The 16,927-nt window shown below is 40.8% G+C and overlaps 1 pseudogene; it reads left to right on the forward strand.

Moving 5' to 3' along the window:
- Positions 1-1,547: 1,547 nt before the first annotated feature.
- Positions 1,548-3,793, forward strand: LOC125392293 (polyadenylate-binding protein 1 pseudogene; annotated as a pseudogene).
- Positions 3,794-16,927: the final 13,134 nt, after the last annotated feature.

Raw genomic sequence — 16,927 nt, forward strand, 5'->3', positions numbered from 1 at the left:
GGGGTGTCACCTGTGTTCAAGAGACCCCACACACACTACACACACTGTACTAACTTCTTGATCTTGGACTCCTAAGTGTTGTTTTTTTGCTCAATGATAATTTGCTATATAGCATATTGCACTGACCTGGATGGGGACTTTCAGCTTGATTAATTTCTTTTTAAAAAATAATTTATGTTTTAATTTTTTAAAATTGATTTTATTGAACTATACATTCTTCTCTGCTCCCCTTCCTTCCTCTCCCCTCCCCTTCAACCCTCTCCCATGGTTCCATGCTTCCAATTTACTCAGGAGAGTAATTGTCTTTTTCTACATCCCATGTAGATTACATCCATGTATGTCTCTCTTACGATCCTCATTGTTGTCTGGTATTGACATAAAAACAGGCAGGAGGACCAATGGAACTAAATTGAAGACCCATATATTAATCCACACATCTATGAATATCTGTTTTTTAAAAAAAAGCAAAAATTATAAAATGGAAAAAAGAAAGCATAAATAACAAATGGTGCTGGCATAATTGGATACCAACATGTAGAAGAATGAAAATAGACCCATATCTATTACCATGCACAAAACTCAAGTCCAAATGGATCCAAGACCTCAACATAAAGCCAACCACACTGAACCTCACAGAAGAGAAAGTGGGAAGTACACTTGAATGCATTGGCACAGGAAACCACTTCCTAAATATAACCCTAGCAGCACAGATACTGAGAGCAACAATTAATAAATGGGACCTCCTGAAACTGAAAAGCTTCTGTAAAGCAAAGGACACGGTCAACAAGACAGCCTAAAGAATGGAAAAAGATCTTTACCAACCCCACATCAGACAGAGGACTGATCTCTAAAATATACAAAGAACTCAAGAAATTAGTTATCAAAAGGATAAATAATCCAATAAAAATGATTTATTATTAATAATCATTATTATTACCATTTTGTATCAATTTTCCCTCTGTCCTCTCCTCCCAGTCCCTTTTCCACCTTCCCTCTGCTCCTCCATCCACTCAGTTTGGTTAATTTCTAAGCTCTCAAAAACATGTGTATTGAAAGTTTTCTTTTGCAATATGAATAGAAAACCACCTCAAAGGGAATTCTTCTTTTCCCCACCCCTTCTCTGTGTGTGTGTGTTTGCATGTTTGTGTGTGTAGGTATTTGTCTCCTATCAACATTCTAGACTGAGCTAGAATACACTAAAAGGGTTTATTCATGGAGACGTTAGCTCCCTTGAAAGCATTTTGAAGTCAGTGCAGAACACTCAAAGCATACACTTTAAACTCAAAACAAACATTTTATCATCCCCTCCCACCATTTAAAAAAAAAAGAAAAGAAAAAAGAAAAAGAAATCTTTAAGTTCATGTTTTCTCCACCAAATACATTGATTTCCTAAAGGGCGACCAGCCAGAACCAGACAGGCATCAGCATCGGGAACCCAGCAATGGAGGCCGGTTTCCAGCCGCACCCGTGGTCTTAAGGCACCACAGCCTCGCTCCCCACCGGAAGCAAGCCGCCCGTGCAGCCAGACCCCCGAGTTCTAGGCCGTTGAGGGGCTTTCCATTCCGGTTGCCTTCTGTTCCTGCGCTGGTCCCTCTCCCTGCCCAGCCCTGCGAAGACATGAACCCCAGCGACCCCAGCTACTCCGTGGCTTCCCTCTATGTGGGGGACCTGCACCCCGATGTGACCGAGGCGATGCTCTATGAGAAGTTCAGCCCCGCCGGGCCCATCCTCTCCATCCGGGTCTACAGGGACAGGACCACCCGCCGCTCGCTGGGCTATGCCTCTGTCAACTTTCAGCAGCTGGAGGACGCTGAACGGGCCCTGGACACCATGAACTTCGATGTGATAAAGGGCAAGCCGGTCCGCATCATGTGGTCTCAGCGGGACCCGTCGCTGCGCAGAAGTGGGGTAGGCAACATATTCGTCAAAAACCTGGACAGATCCATCGACAGCAAAACGCTGTATGATACGTTTTCTGCCTTCGGTAATATTCTTTCGTGTAAGGTGGTGTGCGACGAGAATGGCTCCAAGGGTTATGGATTCGTGCACTTTGAGACCCAGGAAGAAGCCGAGCGAGCAATTGAGAAGATGAACGGGATGTTTCTAAACGATCGCAAAGTGTTTGTTGGGCGCTTTAAGTCTCGTAGAGACAGGCAAGCTGAACTTGGAGCCAGGGCTAAAGAGTTTACCAATGTTTACATCAAGAATTTGGGAGAAGACATGGATGATGAGAGACTCCTGGGTCTCTTTGGCAGATTTGGGCCTGCCATAAGTGTTAAAGTCATGACCGACGAAAGTGGAAAATCCAAAGGATTTGGATTCGTAAGCTTTGAAAGACATGAAGATGCCCGGAAGGCTGTGGATGAGATGAACGGAAAAGACCTCAATGGAAAACAGATTTATGTTGGTCGTGCTCAGAAAAAAGTGGAACGGCAAACTGAACTGAAGCACAAATTCGGGCAGATGAGGCAAGAGAAGCACAAAATCGAACAGGTACCCCAAGACAAAAGCATCAGATGCCAAGGTGTTAACCTTTATGTGAAAAACCTTGACGATGGTATTGATGACGAGCGACTCCGGAAGGAGTTTTCTCCATTCGGTACTATCACTAGCGCAAAGGTTACCATGGAGGGGGGTCGCAGCAAAGGGTTTGGGTTTGTATGTTTCTCCTCTCCAGAAGAAGCCACTAACGCAGTTACAGAAATGAATGGTAGAATTGTGGCTACCAAACCACTCTATGTAGCTTTAGCTCAACGCAAAGAAGAGCGCCAGGCTCACCTCAGTAGCCAGTATATGCAGAGAATGGCAGGTACCAGTGCTGCTGTGTCCAGCCCAGTCGTCAACCCTTTCCAGCCAGCACAGGCTTCTTCAGGCTACTTCATGACAGGTACACCACAGACTCAGAAACGTGGAGCCCACTGTGCTCCTAACCAATCTACTAAGCAGGGACCAGGTCCCTGTGGGAGTGTTCAGGTTGCCAGAGCTCATCCGTTCCAAAATGTGTCTAGTGTCACCCACCCATCTACTATTCAGTCATTTAATACTTCAGGACCAACCTCCTCCCAGGCTCTATGGAGTATGTCAACACACCGTGCTGCCAACACATCCACACAAAGGATGGGACCACATCCTTCCGCTGCTTCTGCTGCAGCTGCTCCTGCTGCCCGCCCAGTTCCTCAGTATAAATATACTGCTGGAGTCCGGAATCCCCCTCAGCATCTTAGTACACAGCCGCAAGTCAACATGCAGCGGTCTACTGTTCCTGTCCAAGGTAAGGCATCACTGACTGCCTCCATGCTGGCGTCTGCCTCTCCTCAAGCACAGAAACAAATGTTAGGGGAATGGCTGTTTTCTCTTATTCAAGCCATGCACCCTGCTCTGGCTGGTAAAATCACTGGCATGCTGTTGGAGATTGATAATTTAGAACTGCGCCACATACTTGAGTCTCCAGAGTGTCTCCACACCAAAGTTGATGAAGCCATTGCTGTTCTGCAAGCCCACCAAGCTAAAGAAACTTCCCAGCAAGCAGTCAGCAGTGTCTCTGGTGTTCCAACTGCTTAAAGTTGAGCAGAAGGAAGAATAAAACTCCTGCTTCAGTGAAGAAAATTATCTAGATATCCAAGAACTATGGGGTAAAATAAAGAAGTAAAATAGAAACTAAACATAAAGGAAATTAGAATCTTCTGTGCCAAGTCAGTGCCGGGTCTGGTGAGCAACGCAGCCCCAAGATCATTTGGTTTAAGACAACAGATAACAGAAACAGTGAAATTTAAAAACAAATTAACGTTTTATAGATTTTGGAGAAGTGATTTTTTTTTTTTGCAAAGTGACAAAATTCAAAACATCTCTTGAGTTGTAATTTGAATAGCTCCAGATGTCAGTTCTAAGATAGAATCGATAACTGAGCAAGGCAACATGATTGGGTCCTAACACTCTTGCTTTACTAGAGGCGTCACTGTTGGCTGATAACACCTCTGAGATGCGCAGCAGGCCTGTGGCCAACTGTATTTCTGTTCACTTGTTCCTAATACAGAACACATGCTGTCTGTAATTCATGATCCCACCTGTTAGTGGTACCAAACACCACATTCAACTTAGAAACTTGTGTCTGTGGAATGAACTACAGACAATGAATTGTCATTTTACAGCCGTAAAAGTCACATTCGTCATCTGGAGTTTGCTGATGCACGCTCCTGACGTCGAATGTGCTAACATCTACATAAGCACCTTCTACAAACCTGACTAACATTCAGCTTGCATTGATTGTGCGCTGGCATCTCACTGCTGCTCTGGGGATTTGGAAGACTCGAGTCCTGGTTTCTTGGAGCTGTGCTTTGGTGGACTAGGTGAGAAGGTTTAAAAGCAAAAGTATCAGGTCATTAAAAACTATGTGATACAAAAACAGAGGAAGAAGGAGGGAAGAAGGGAGACAGGAGATATGGAGATAGAAGGGACCATTTGGAGGGGATAAGGTTAATGTGATTTTTTTCAGGTCTCGGAAAACCCCAACAGGAGATTTCAGGATGAGCGACTTGCCCTTTGAAGCAGATGTGAGCTAGCTAGTGCATTCTGGGAAGGGAAGTGCTAGGGTGAGTGACTTCCTCCACACCAGGAAGGGGATGGCTTCCTCTACACCAGGAAGGAGGATTTAAGAAGAAAAGCAATACAACAAAGAGTTTGGTTTTCATGACTACCAGTCTACACAATAAAGCTGTTTTTCACAAATACTAATGTATTTTTTTAAAAATTTAAGTTATTTTTATAGTCAAATTATTTTTGTGTCCCCAAACAGTAATTCTGTATCACCTGAAAAACTCTTTCTCAGTATCCTTCAGTATCCTTTCCTTACAATGGATTGCAGCACAAATCAACTCTAATAACAAAGATTTATACAAAACCTAATAGCAAACATCTATGTAAATGATTTAAAAAATGATCAGCATTTTGGTAATATACAATTAAAATACATTGCTCTCATTTTGGGCTGTTAATAGCCATTGGTTAACATAATTACCGTTAAATTTAAGCCTAATAACTTATACAGTATTGAGGTTATCAGGGTTGTAAGAGAACATGGAAGCAGTGAGTGAAATATACAGGTGCATTAAACACTGAGTTCACACAGAGAAAAATGAAAAGATGCCTGATTTCATTAGGATGTGGAAATGGCATCATACCTCATGTTTGTAGGGACTAAGTTTCCAGTGATAGCAAGTGTCACTGAGTATTATCCAAGGAACTCTCCTGCATATCCAAGCCACCCCGTCAGTAGGAATCTGGGTATGAGCCTTGGGAGACATGAGCCTGGATGCTCTTAGCTGGCACAAAAATTTGCAAACAAGTGTTCATTCCCAGGATGACACATTAAAAGAGTAAAGCTGTGTCCATGCTATGGAGCATGGCAATGTAGTCTAGTGTGGAGCCGCCGTGTCCGTTTCACACAAGTACTCCCACGAGAGAGATTACGTTAGCCATAGTTAGAGAAAAATACCTGTGGCATGATGCAAACTATGGAGGACTTTATGAAACACATAGACACACACATCAAGCGGAGAGGCAGCTGCAGCCCTGCCATGTTGGCACAGGAAAGACTCTTTCCTACCTGAATATCACCCTCTGCTCATCTGAGCTCTGTCCATGTCCCCTTTGCTGCACGTTCACAGAGACCTTCGTGCCTGCCTATCTCTGCTGATAATGAAAAGGGTTCCATTAGTTTTCGTTTCAAAAGTGTCTTGGCTGTGAGAAACATAGCCAAGGCATTCAAAATAATGGCAACTTTGGAAGAGATTCACCATAACCTTCATTACACAGTAAGTTTCAGAAAAGTGCTTCCCATGACATGTGCTTTCATCAGCTATGATTCCTGTGGGCTTAGGATGTTCCTGTGGGTAAGTCATTTCACAAAGAACAGAACATCTGTATCTATCTAGTTATTTTTTCATTTCCTAAAATTGTGAAATTTTTATTTTCTCCAAAAGTTAGAGGGGAAAAAGCTGTTTGGTATTCCTTTAATGCTCATTACAGAAAATCTAACTATTGCCAAGAATAAAGTTCTTAAGAGTCACCTAATTTCAGTCTGTATAAGACTAGAGACCTGCCCCTCCTCTTCAGAATAGGCTTTTTTCACCCTTTAATGCCCACTTCAGTATGTTTTGTGGTTGCTACAATTAATTAATTTTCTTTGTAACTTCAGGGTTTTGACCTTAAAAAGTTTTCTTTTTTAAAAATTTCTTTTTGATTGAAGACCAATACTCAAATTCATTAAAAATATTTCATCCATAAACTAAAATTTTTACTTTTCAAGTAAAATTATCAGTCCTTCATATTGGCTTTATTCCATGGTTTCACATCCAAATATAATAGAAATCTAAGCCATTGCAGAGTTTTGGGTGGAGCCATTCAAGTCCCCTTGCCCTGTGTCTCCGTTGTCATGTTCTAATTCAGGTGCACTGTCAGTTAGATGCAAATGTTTATGGTAAGATTGACTCGATGTGTAACATCTTTGCCTTATAAAGCCCTGTAGCCTGAATCCCCCTGAGCACATGGAAAAGTGGAAGGAGACATCCAGCTCATAAGAGTTGTTGTCAAACTTTGGAAATAGATATCACACATGCAAACACACACATATGCATGCACGCACGCATGCTAACACACACACACGCACACACACACACAGACATACATACACATGTAAGTTTTCTTCTCCTTGAGATAGGGATTTTCTCTAGCTTTGAAGCCTGTCCTGGAACTTGCTCTTGTAGACCAGGATAGTCTCAAACTCACAGAGATCTGCCTGCCTCTGCCTTCAGAGTGCTGGGATTAAAGGTGTGTGTCACCACCGCCTGACCTCCTCATGTAAAATTTAAAGACTTCCCAATGCTAGCTTCTGTGCTTCTCAAACCTTGCAAACTTATTCTCTATACAGATGTGGCTGCAGTTTTTGGGGTAGCATTCGTATAGGACTGCCAAATTTATGAAGGATGTAACTAAATTCTGGACCAATGAGATGATCCAGCTCTTGTAACCAATGAGATAAGGGCTCTTGTCACCAAGCTGGGGGACCTGAGTTCAATACTTTGGAACTGTGCAGTTGAAGGGGAGAGGCAACTGCCACAGTTTGTCTCTGTGCTCTCATGGTCATGTCGGCACCTGTGTGTCCCCAACAAATGTACACACAAAATAATAGATAAAAATTCTTAAATACACTTAGTTTATTTGTGATAAAAGAACTTAGGTCAACAAACACCTTTTCTAAGAAATAAAATACCTTAGCACCAAAGTTACTTGGTACTATTGTGTGTGAGGTTAATAAAAAGCCTTTTGTGAGCTTGCTATAGAAGTTTCTTAAGCAGAGCCTCTCCCTGTTGCCTACACATGGAAGAGAGGGCACCTGATGCCTGCCACCCCTACCCACCACACCCCCACCACACACACACACACACACGACACACATACCACATCCTACCACCACACACATACCACACACATACACCACACACACCACACACCACCACACACACACCACACACATAAACATACAACACACATACCACACATACACATACACCACACACACACCACACACAGACACATACCACACACACACATGCACACCCCCCCCCCCACACACACACACACACACACACTCATCTAAGATCCCTCAGCTTGCCTGGTATACTTCTACTTATGCTCAAGTCCTTGTTTCTATTGACCCAGTTTAACTCTCCACTGTCTTAAAGTCTCATTCCATTCGCCTCCTCTGTGACTCCTCCTGAGCTCAGAAAGGACAGCACCAAGCCCCACGGAATCTCATACAGAGGTCTGTGTACTTCGTGGCTGACTAGAGTTGCTTTCCATTTTTAATGCATTTTCCATCCCAGGACAGAGTGACAGGGACCATCACAATGCATTCACAGGACCCCTGGAAACCTTTGTGCCTGGTTAAAGAACATGGATGATGTAATATACACAGTAATCATATTTGGGAAAATGCTAAGTTCATTTTAGTGAGTCAAAAATCACCGAGGAAGGGGCTCAGTTCAGAACCTTTGGAAGGCCTGAAGAAAAGAGTCTGTCCCTGGTATTCAGCTACATCAGGGATCAAATGTTTTAACTTACGATTTTAATAATAAAATCACCAGCTTATATCTATGCATGTAGTCTTGAAACTCAGTGAGAAAAATTTTTCCCCCACAGGCTGTAGATGTCATTCATGGAATGCAAGAGCCCAAGAACCACAGGACATTTGTATCTTCCCTTCTTTGTCCTCCTTCTTGATAAATCAGGCCTCACAATAATATGGCAAAGTCCTTGTGCCAGCCCATGTATGCTTCTAAGTGAGTATTTGAATACCATACTGTATGAGAGAAATGCTTCACACACCATGGTGTGCCAGACACACAACACCACGATTTCTGCTAAGGTGATAGAGGTGGTTGAATATTAATTATGTCTTGGATTGACCATCTGTGGTGGGTGGGAGCAGCTGAACTGATTGTATAAGTTGATGTTTAAAGTATAGTTCTAATGTGTTTATTATTACCAAAATAGTAGTAAGAAACCAGTGTGGGTCTGACCCTTGTTGGAGATAGTTGGATGCTTTCTCATGCGCCCTTTAAAAACTGTAAAAATAGCTCCAGGATATGACAAAGACAAATTTAGTTTAGTATATGAAAAAGAAGCCTCTCAGTCCATAGTACAGCTCTCAGCCTTCACCAGAGAAACCTCTGCTTGCACTAGGCCACAATCAGTGTGGAAACAATTGTCAAGGTGTGGAGCATCAGTAACTGAGAGGACTTAGATTTCAGTGGGACACCTACATCCCATCACCACCTCCAAAGTCCAGGAAACATCATAGAAAAAGGGATGGAAAACCTCTGAGAGAAAGGGTTTGAGGATGAGACTGGAGATTTTGGGGCACCCCTACCCCCCAGAGTCAGCACATGCTACTGGAGAAGTTGAGAGTCTCTTACTGGATCTTAGTCTTTTTATGAAAGAGTTTGTGAATGAACTCGAACAGAAACTTAAGGAGCATTTTATTAGAGTTTAAAAAGAAAACCTCAGCAGCTTTTCAGAGGAAGAAGAGAGAGAACAGAAAGAGAGGAAGCCATGCCATCTGCAGTAAGATGGCTCAGAGGTCAGCCAAGGGCTGGACAAAGAGCCACATAGGACTGGAGACACAGGGCGAAAGGGCCTGATGTTTTAGGGAAATGGGACTTAGCAAATGAATAGCAAGAAGGGAAAGTTACCTGTGTGAGTATTTCAGAAAAGTGGGCAGATTTGCAAAGTTGCCTGGTGGCGACTGTAAAACCACTATGCTGGGAATTCGGGGAAGGAAATGTACATTATCACAATGGACAAGTATTCCTCCTTCCTCTTTAGCACGACAGATGGTGGACCTGAATTCCTGAGAGGTGGTCCCTTGTTGAGGGGATTGACCTGCACAACTAAGGGAGGAGACCATAGAACCCTGGGTCTCCATGTAGAGGTAGATTCCATCCTTTCCTATAACAGAGAAGACTGGTTCTTTACAGAACAGCTTTGGCCACACAAGCATGACTCCATTGCTGCTATGGTAACCTGTAGAAGACGTATGCAGGATTGGGTCTGTCCATCAAAGTTTTATCCTGGTGAGGGAAAGGCTCATCAGGGTATCCTCCTCCCTGCAGGATATTGGAAGCTGATGGCTGGAAGAAGGCATGTTACTTTCTGCAGTTATTCACACCAGCATACTGCCTATGCTCTGGAAATAACCTTCCACCGTGTTCATGCGTTGATGATAAACGCAGTCTAACACATAAAACCTGGACATAAAAGCTTGGAGAGAATTTGTTGGGGAGAAAGAGACTTTTAAGAATAGGTTGGGTAATTAAACAAGGCATTATGAGTAAGACAGACTGCACTCATCATATACTTGCATAAAACTTCCAAAGAGTGGAAAGAAAAACCAACCAACCAACTAACCAGCCAGCCAACCAACCAACCAACCAACCAACCAACCAGCCAGCCAGCCAGCCAGCCAGCCAGCCAGCCAGCCAGTCAGCCAGCCAGCCAGCCAGCCAGCCAGCCAACCAACCAACCAACCAACCAACCAACCAACCAACCAACCAACCAACTGATCAACAACAGCAACAACAAAACAGGATTTATCTCAAACTAAAGCACACTTTCCCTCTGTCAAAGTCTCTTTTTGATTAGCCAAATCAAAAGTTGAACTGTCAAAAATGGGTCCAGGAAAGAGTTTTACCCATCTCCCATGTGCTTCTTTGCAAAATTTGGAACCCCTTGTCCTCTTTGTGAATACAGGTTTGTTTGTTGTGATTTTCATTTTATTTTTTATGGAGCATGTTTTCCCCACAGCTCCTTACCTCACTGCAGGAGTGCAGGGTCCCCATGATCCACCTGGGAGGGGGGTACCTGGTTTCCCTGAAATAATTCATCAGAAATCCTAGATGCAATGAGAAAGTAGTAACCTTGCATCAGTGTAGAGGAACTCAGGAAATCGATTCCCTCCAACAAACAGGGCTGAGACTGGTACTGAGCTTGTATGAGTAAACTTAGGGTGCTGTGGTAACCTGACTATGCCTTCTTGCCAATGATACCCCTCTTGCAGCTGTTGGCTCACCAGGCTGGATGGTCTGCTTCAAGTACCCGAGGGATCACTTTGAGTTTCTCTTCATTTAGTTTGACGTTTGCTATTGTCTTGCTGTATATTGCCTTTGTTATATTTAGGTATGTTACTTGTATCCCTGTTCCCTCTAATGTTGGAAGGAGGCCACTAGTTAGTTCTCGGCTGCTTAGACCCAAAATAATCACATAGAAACCATATTATTTAAATCACTGCTTGGCCCATTAGCTCTATCTTCTTATTGGCTAACTCTTATATCTTAATTTAACCATCTCCCTTAATCTGTGTATTGCCACATAGCAGTGGTTTACTGGTAAAATTCCAGTGTCTGTTTCCCATGGGGCTACATGGCTTCTCTTTGACTCAGCCTCCTTTTCCCCAGCAATCAATTTAGTTTTTCTCCACCTAGTTCTGTTCCCCTATAGCTCTGCTATAGGCCCAAAGCAGTTTCTTTATTAATCAGTGATATTTACAGCATACAGAGGGGAATCCACATCACTTTCCCTTTTCTGTTTAAATGAAAACGAAGGTTCTAACTTTAACATAGTAAAATTATATATAAAAAATAGGGATAAGAATAGGGATAAAAATAATAAGAATTACAGTTACAATAGTTATATCTACATTATCTTTTATCATAACTAAGGAAAACTATAACTATAAATTCTTCAACTCCATCAAAGACTCCAGAAGTCTTTCCAGAAGGTATATATATATATATACCTAAGTAAATATATATATACATGTATATATGCATATATATATACATATATATATATATATATATATATATTACCTAACTAAACAGGAAGTGCATTGCAAACAACTTCCAAAACTCTAGAATTGACAGAGATGTTACATGAGGGTCGGCTTGTTGGGGTATCTGTCCCGCCCAGTACCCCACATTAGGCAGGCCCCAAAGAAAATCACACACAGGACTCCATAAGGTTATAAACTGATTGGCCCATTAGGTCAGGCTTCTTGTTAACTCTTATAACTTATGTTACCCCCATTATCTTTATCTACATTAGCCACATTGGCTCCGTACCTTTCTCAACTGGGCAAGTTACATGCTGCCTCTTCGGTGGTCTGTGCAGGAGTGCTGAGGGAGCTCTGCTTCCAGAATACTCCCAGTCTCTTTGCTCCACCCCTACTTCCTGTCTGGCTTTCCCGCCTATACTGCCTGCCTGGCCAATCAGCGTTTTATTAAAATGATTGACAGAATACAGACAATTCTCCCGTATCACAGAAACATCTTGCTGCCTGGACAGTCACCCAAAATTCTTTTGTACCATTGTAGCATCCATCTTAAGCCTACAGGCCCATGGTGTCCAGCAGACTTATCCATGAAGCAGGAAATTTCAAAGACAGACCCACCTATATTGTCAGTTTGTCAGTCACTTCCTTCTGTATCCTGCAGAATGTCTAAAAGAGTCTTTCATGAATCAGGAACCTCAGAGGATTGTCTCACCTTTAGGCAAGTTTAGCAGTCATTTCTCTGTGGGTCCTGCATGTCCAGTTCATCAAGCAGTCCAGGGAAGGGTAGTTTCTTGCACAAATGGCTAGCAAATTCCATAAGGAGCCTCTTTGATGCCCATCTTCCTCTTGAAGTAATTGGTGCATCCAGGAGCATATGTGTCTCATTGTCATGAAAACCCTAAGTTCTTACACACTATAAATGCAATATTCTGTAGCCCTTGAAAGGTTTGAAGAATGCCTATTCACCTGAAATATTTTTCTGTACATCTAGAAAATCTAACTAACATGACTACAAGCTTGATTATTATAAATGACTCTCTATTTACTTATATTTCTTAATTATACATTATATTTTTAAATGAGCTAAACAAACACAATACCTTAATCAAGATCAGAAATACATACACATTGTATTGCAAAGTTGACCTTAAATTTGTATCAATAAACCAAGATCCATAACAATGCCAATCTCTATAGCATATCCCCCTTTAAATGTAAACATTTAGATAGACAATATTTGGGAATATGGGCATAGTTCTCCTCTAAACTGCTTCCTGCTGTTTATTGGGCAAAATATTTTTGGGGGTATATTCACAGCGACCTTTCGGAGGGTAATGGTCTATCAAACCATATTGGTCTGGAAGCAATCCACAGGTTCTCATCCTCTGTGGAAACAAAAGAAGAACCTCTTTTCCAAAGAAGCATATCATAGACTCAAACTTTGAAGTCAAGAAACCTTTTAAACATATAAGTTGGTTTAACTTAGCAGCAAATACATTGAAATGTCTCTCTGTACTTAGATTCTTTACAGTAAAAAAAAAAATTCAAAGAAAATACAAAAATATACATAATCTAGACTATCTATGAATACAGAGCGGGAATCCCACATCACTCTAAGACCTTTATCATGAAGGGATGCTGTATTTTGTTGAAGGATTTTTCAACATCTAATGAGATGATCATGTGGTTTTTATTTTTCAGTTTGTTTATATGGTAGATTGCGTTGGCATCCTGTTGATGTTGAACCATCCCTGTATCTCTGGGATGAAGATGACTTTCTCATGGTGGATGATGGTTCTGATGTGTTCTTGGATTTGATTTGTCAATATGTTATTGAGTATTTTTTGCATCAATGTTCATGAGTGAGATTGGTCTGCAATTCTCTTTCTTAGTAATGTCTTTATGTGATTTGGGTATCAGAGTAATTGTAGCCTTATAAAAAGAGACTGGCAATGTTCCTTCTGTTTCTATTGTGTGGAACAATTTGAAGAGTATTGGTATTTGTTCTTTTTTGAAAATCTTGTAGAATTCTGAGCTAAAAACATCTGGTCCTTGGCTTTTTGGGAGAATTTTGATGATTGCTTCTATTTATTTAGCAATTATATGCTATTTAATTTGCTTATATGGTCTTGATTTAATTTTGGTAAGTGATATTTATCCAGCAACTTGTCCATTTCCTTTAAGTTTTCCAATTTTGTGGAGTACAGGTTTTTGAAATGTGACCTGATGATTCTCTGGATATCCTTCATGCCTCTTGTTATGTCCCCCTTTTCATTTCTGATTTTGTTAATTTGGATAACTTCTCTTTCTGCCTTTTGGTTAGTTTGGATAAAGGTCTGTCTATTTTGTTGATTTTCTAAAAAAACTAACTCTTTGTCTCATTGATTCTTTGTATTGGATTTTTTTTTGTTTGTTTCTTTTTCGTTGTAGTTCTGTTGGATGAGTTCACTTCTTTTTGTTCTAAAGTTTTCAAATGTTCTTTTAATTCACTAGTATGGTATTCTTTTCCAGATTCTTTATGTAGGCATTTAGTGCTATGAACTTTCCTCTCAACACTGCTTTCATTGTGTCCCACAAATTTGAGTATTTTATGTGGTCATTTTTATTGAATTTTAGGAAATCTTTAATTTCTCCCTTTATTTCTTCCTTGACCCATTGATGATTCAGGTGAGCAATGTTTAATTTACATGTGTTTGTGGGTTTTCTGGAATTAGTGTTGCTGTTAAATTCTAGTTTTATGACATGGCGATCCAATAAGATACATGGGGTTATTCCAATTTATTTATTTTTTTGTATCTGTTAAGGTTTGTTTTGATACTGAGTATGTAGTCAGTTTTTGAGAAGGTTCCATGAGGTGCTAAAAAGAAGGTATATTCTTTTATGCTTTGATGGAATATTCTATAGATGTCTGTTAAGTTCATTTGGGTCATAACATCTGTTACTTCCTTTATTTCTTTGTTAATTTTTTATCTGATTGACCTGTCCAGTGGTGAGAGTGGAGTGTTGAAGTCTCCCACTATTAGTGTGTTGGGTTTAATGTATGATTTAAGCTTTAGAAATATTTCTTTTACATATAAAGGTGCCCTTGTATTTGGGGTATAGATATTCAGTATTGAGATTTCATCTTGATGGATTCTTCCTGTGCCTAATATGAAATGTCCTTCTTTGTCTCTTTTGATTGATTTTAGTTTGAAATCTATTTTGTTAGATATTAGGATAGTTATACCAGCTTGTTTCTTAGGTCCATTTGATTGGAAATTTTTTCCCAATCCTTTACTCTGAGGTGATGTCTGTCTTTGAAGTTGAGGTATATTTATTGTATGCAACAGAAGGATGTATTCTGTTTTCCTAGCCAATCTTTTAGCCTGTGTCTTTTTATAGGTGAGTTGAGTCCATTTATATTAAGGGATATTAATGACCAGTGATTTCTATCTCCTGTTAATTTAGTTTTAGTTGTTGGTGATGTTTATTTGTGTGTTTCCCCTTCTTTAGGATTTGCTGCTGTGAGATCAGCAATTTTCTGTGGTTTTGTGGATGTAGCCAACATCTTTGGGTTGAAGTTTTCCTTCTAGTACTTTATGTAAGGCTAGGTTTGTGGCTAGATATTGGTTAAATCTGGTTCTGTCATTGAATATCCTGTTTTGTTAGTCTATGGTGTTATAAAGTTTTGCTGGGTATTGTAGTTTGGGCTGGCATCCATGGTATCTTAATGTCTATAAACAGCTTAACCAGGACCTTCTGGCTTTTGTTGTTTCCATTGAGAAATCAGGTGTAATTCTGATAGGTCTGCCTTTATATGTTATTTAGCCTTTTTCCTTCTAATATTCTTTCTTTATTCTGTATGTTTAGTGTTTTGATTATTATGTGGCAAGGGGAGTTTTTGATGCACTCTATTTGGTGTTCTTGTATCTTCATAGGCATATCTTTCTTTAGGTTGGGAAAGTTTTTTCCTATGATTTTGTTAAATATATTTTCTGTGCCTTTAAGTTGGACTTCTCCTTCTATTCTTATTATTCTTAGGTTTGGTCTTTTCATGATGTCCCATATTTCCTGGATATTTTGTGTTAAACTTTGTTAGATTTAATGTTTTCTTTGACTGATGAATCTGTATCCTCTATTGTGTCTTCAGCCCTTTTGATTCTCTGTATTGTCTTTTGTATTCTGCTGTTTATGTTTGCATTTGTGGTTTCTGATCATTTTCTCATGATTCTATTTCTATAATTCCCTAGGCTTGTGTTTCTTTATTGTCTCTATTTCAGTTTTCAAGTCTTGAATAGTTTCTTTAATATGGTTCATTGTTTTTCCTTGGTTTTCTTGAAGGGATTTGTTGATTTCTTCCAATTTTTTTGTTAGTCTTTTCTTCCATTTCTTTGAGGGAATTTCTCATTTCTCTTTAAGAGCCTCAAACATTGTCCTGAAGTCATTTTCTTTTGCTTCATCTGTATTTATTTGTTTAAGTCTTGATGTTGTAGAATCATTAGTTTTTACTGGTTTTGTGTTGCTCTTTATGGTGTTGTATGTGTTCTTACCTTGTCTACCAATCTTTTTCTCTAATTGGTGTAGTATAGCTGTCTGTGACTCTGGTGATCAATCTTCCAAGAGCCAGTTGGTTCAAGGGTCAGATGGTTGCTCCTCATGGTTCAGTCAGTGCCACGATTCCAGTCACACCCGTTGGTCACTCCATGTTTTTGAAGGCTGTTCAGCACTCCTGGGGATTGTTCTGCTATCATGGTGTCTGCTGTCTCAAGCCTGCTCTGGCCTAGGTTGCTGGCTCAGAACTGTTTCTGTAAATGTCCCTGGTCTGTATCTGCTCCTGCAGAGGTCCCTGGCTTGGGGTTGGTCCCTACAGAGGTCCTGGCTAAGGTCTACTTACTCAGAGGTCTCAGAATCATGCCTGGACCTGCAGGGGTCCTAGCTCAGGTCTACTCCCTCAAAGGTCCTAGACTCATGCCCATACCTACAGAGGTCTCTGGCTCCTGCCTACACCCTTGTAGGTCCCAAACTCATGCCTGAATCTACAGAGGTCTTTGACTCTGGCCTACTCCCTCAGTGATTACTCCCTTGTACCTGTTCCTGTGGAGTTCACTGTCTCAAGTCTGGTCCAGCCTAGGTCACAGGATCAGTCCTATTTGCATAAATGTCCCTAATCTGGGTACACTCCCACTCCCATTGGGCTAGCCATCTCAGACCTGCTCAAACCTGCTCCTGCCTAGATCACCAGCTCAATCTCGCTCCTGTGGAACTCACCACCTCAGGTCTGTTCTGGCTTAGGTTGCTGGCCCAGTCCTCTTTCCACAAATGTCCCTGGTGTGGATCTACTCCTGCTCCCATGGGGTTCACTGTCCCAGGTAATCTTGCTCAATCCTGCTCCTGTGGGGTTTGCTACTTCCTACTTTTCTACTTTTTAGAATGAATTTGTATAATCTTGGAAATAATCATTCATTAGACATTGCATTTTCCTTTCAGAACTTCTTTTACTTATCTATCCATTTATTTATTGGTCTTTGTGTTTTTGTTGGTTCTTTTTAAATTCATATTTTA

This window comes from Myodes glareolus, chromosome 1, assembly GCF_982192425.1.
Source record: "Myodes glareolus chromosome 1, mMyoGla1.1, whole genome shotgun sequence".
Taxonomy (NCBI): Eukaryota; Metazoa; Chordata; class Mammalia; order Rodentia; family Cricetidae; genus Myodes; species Myodes glareolus.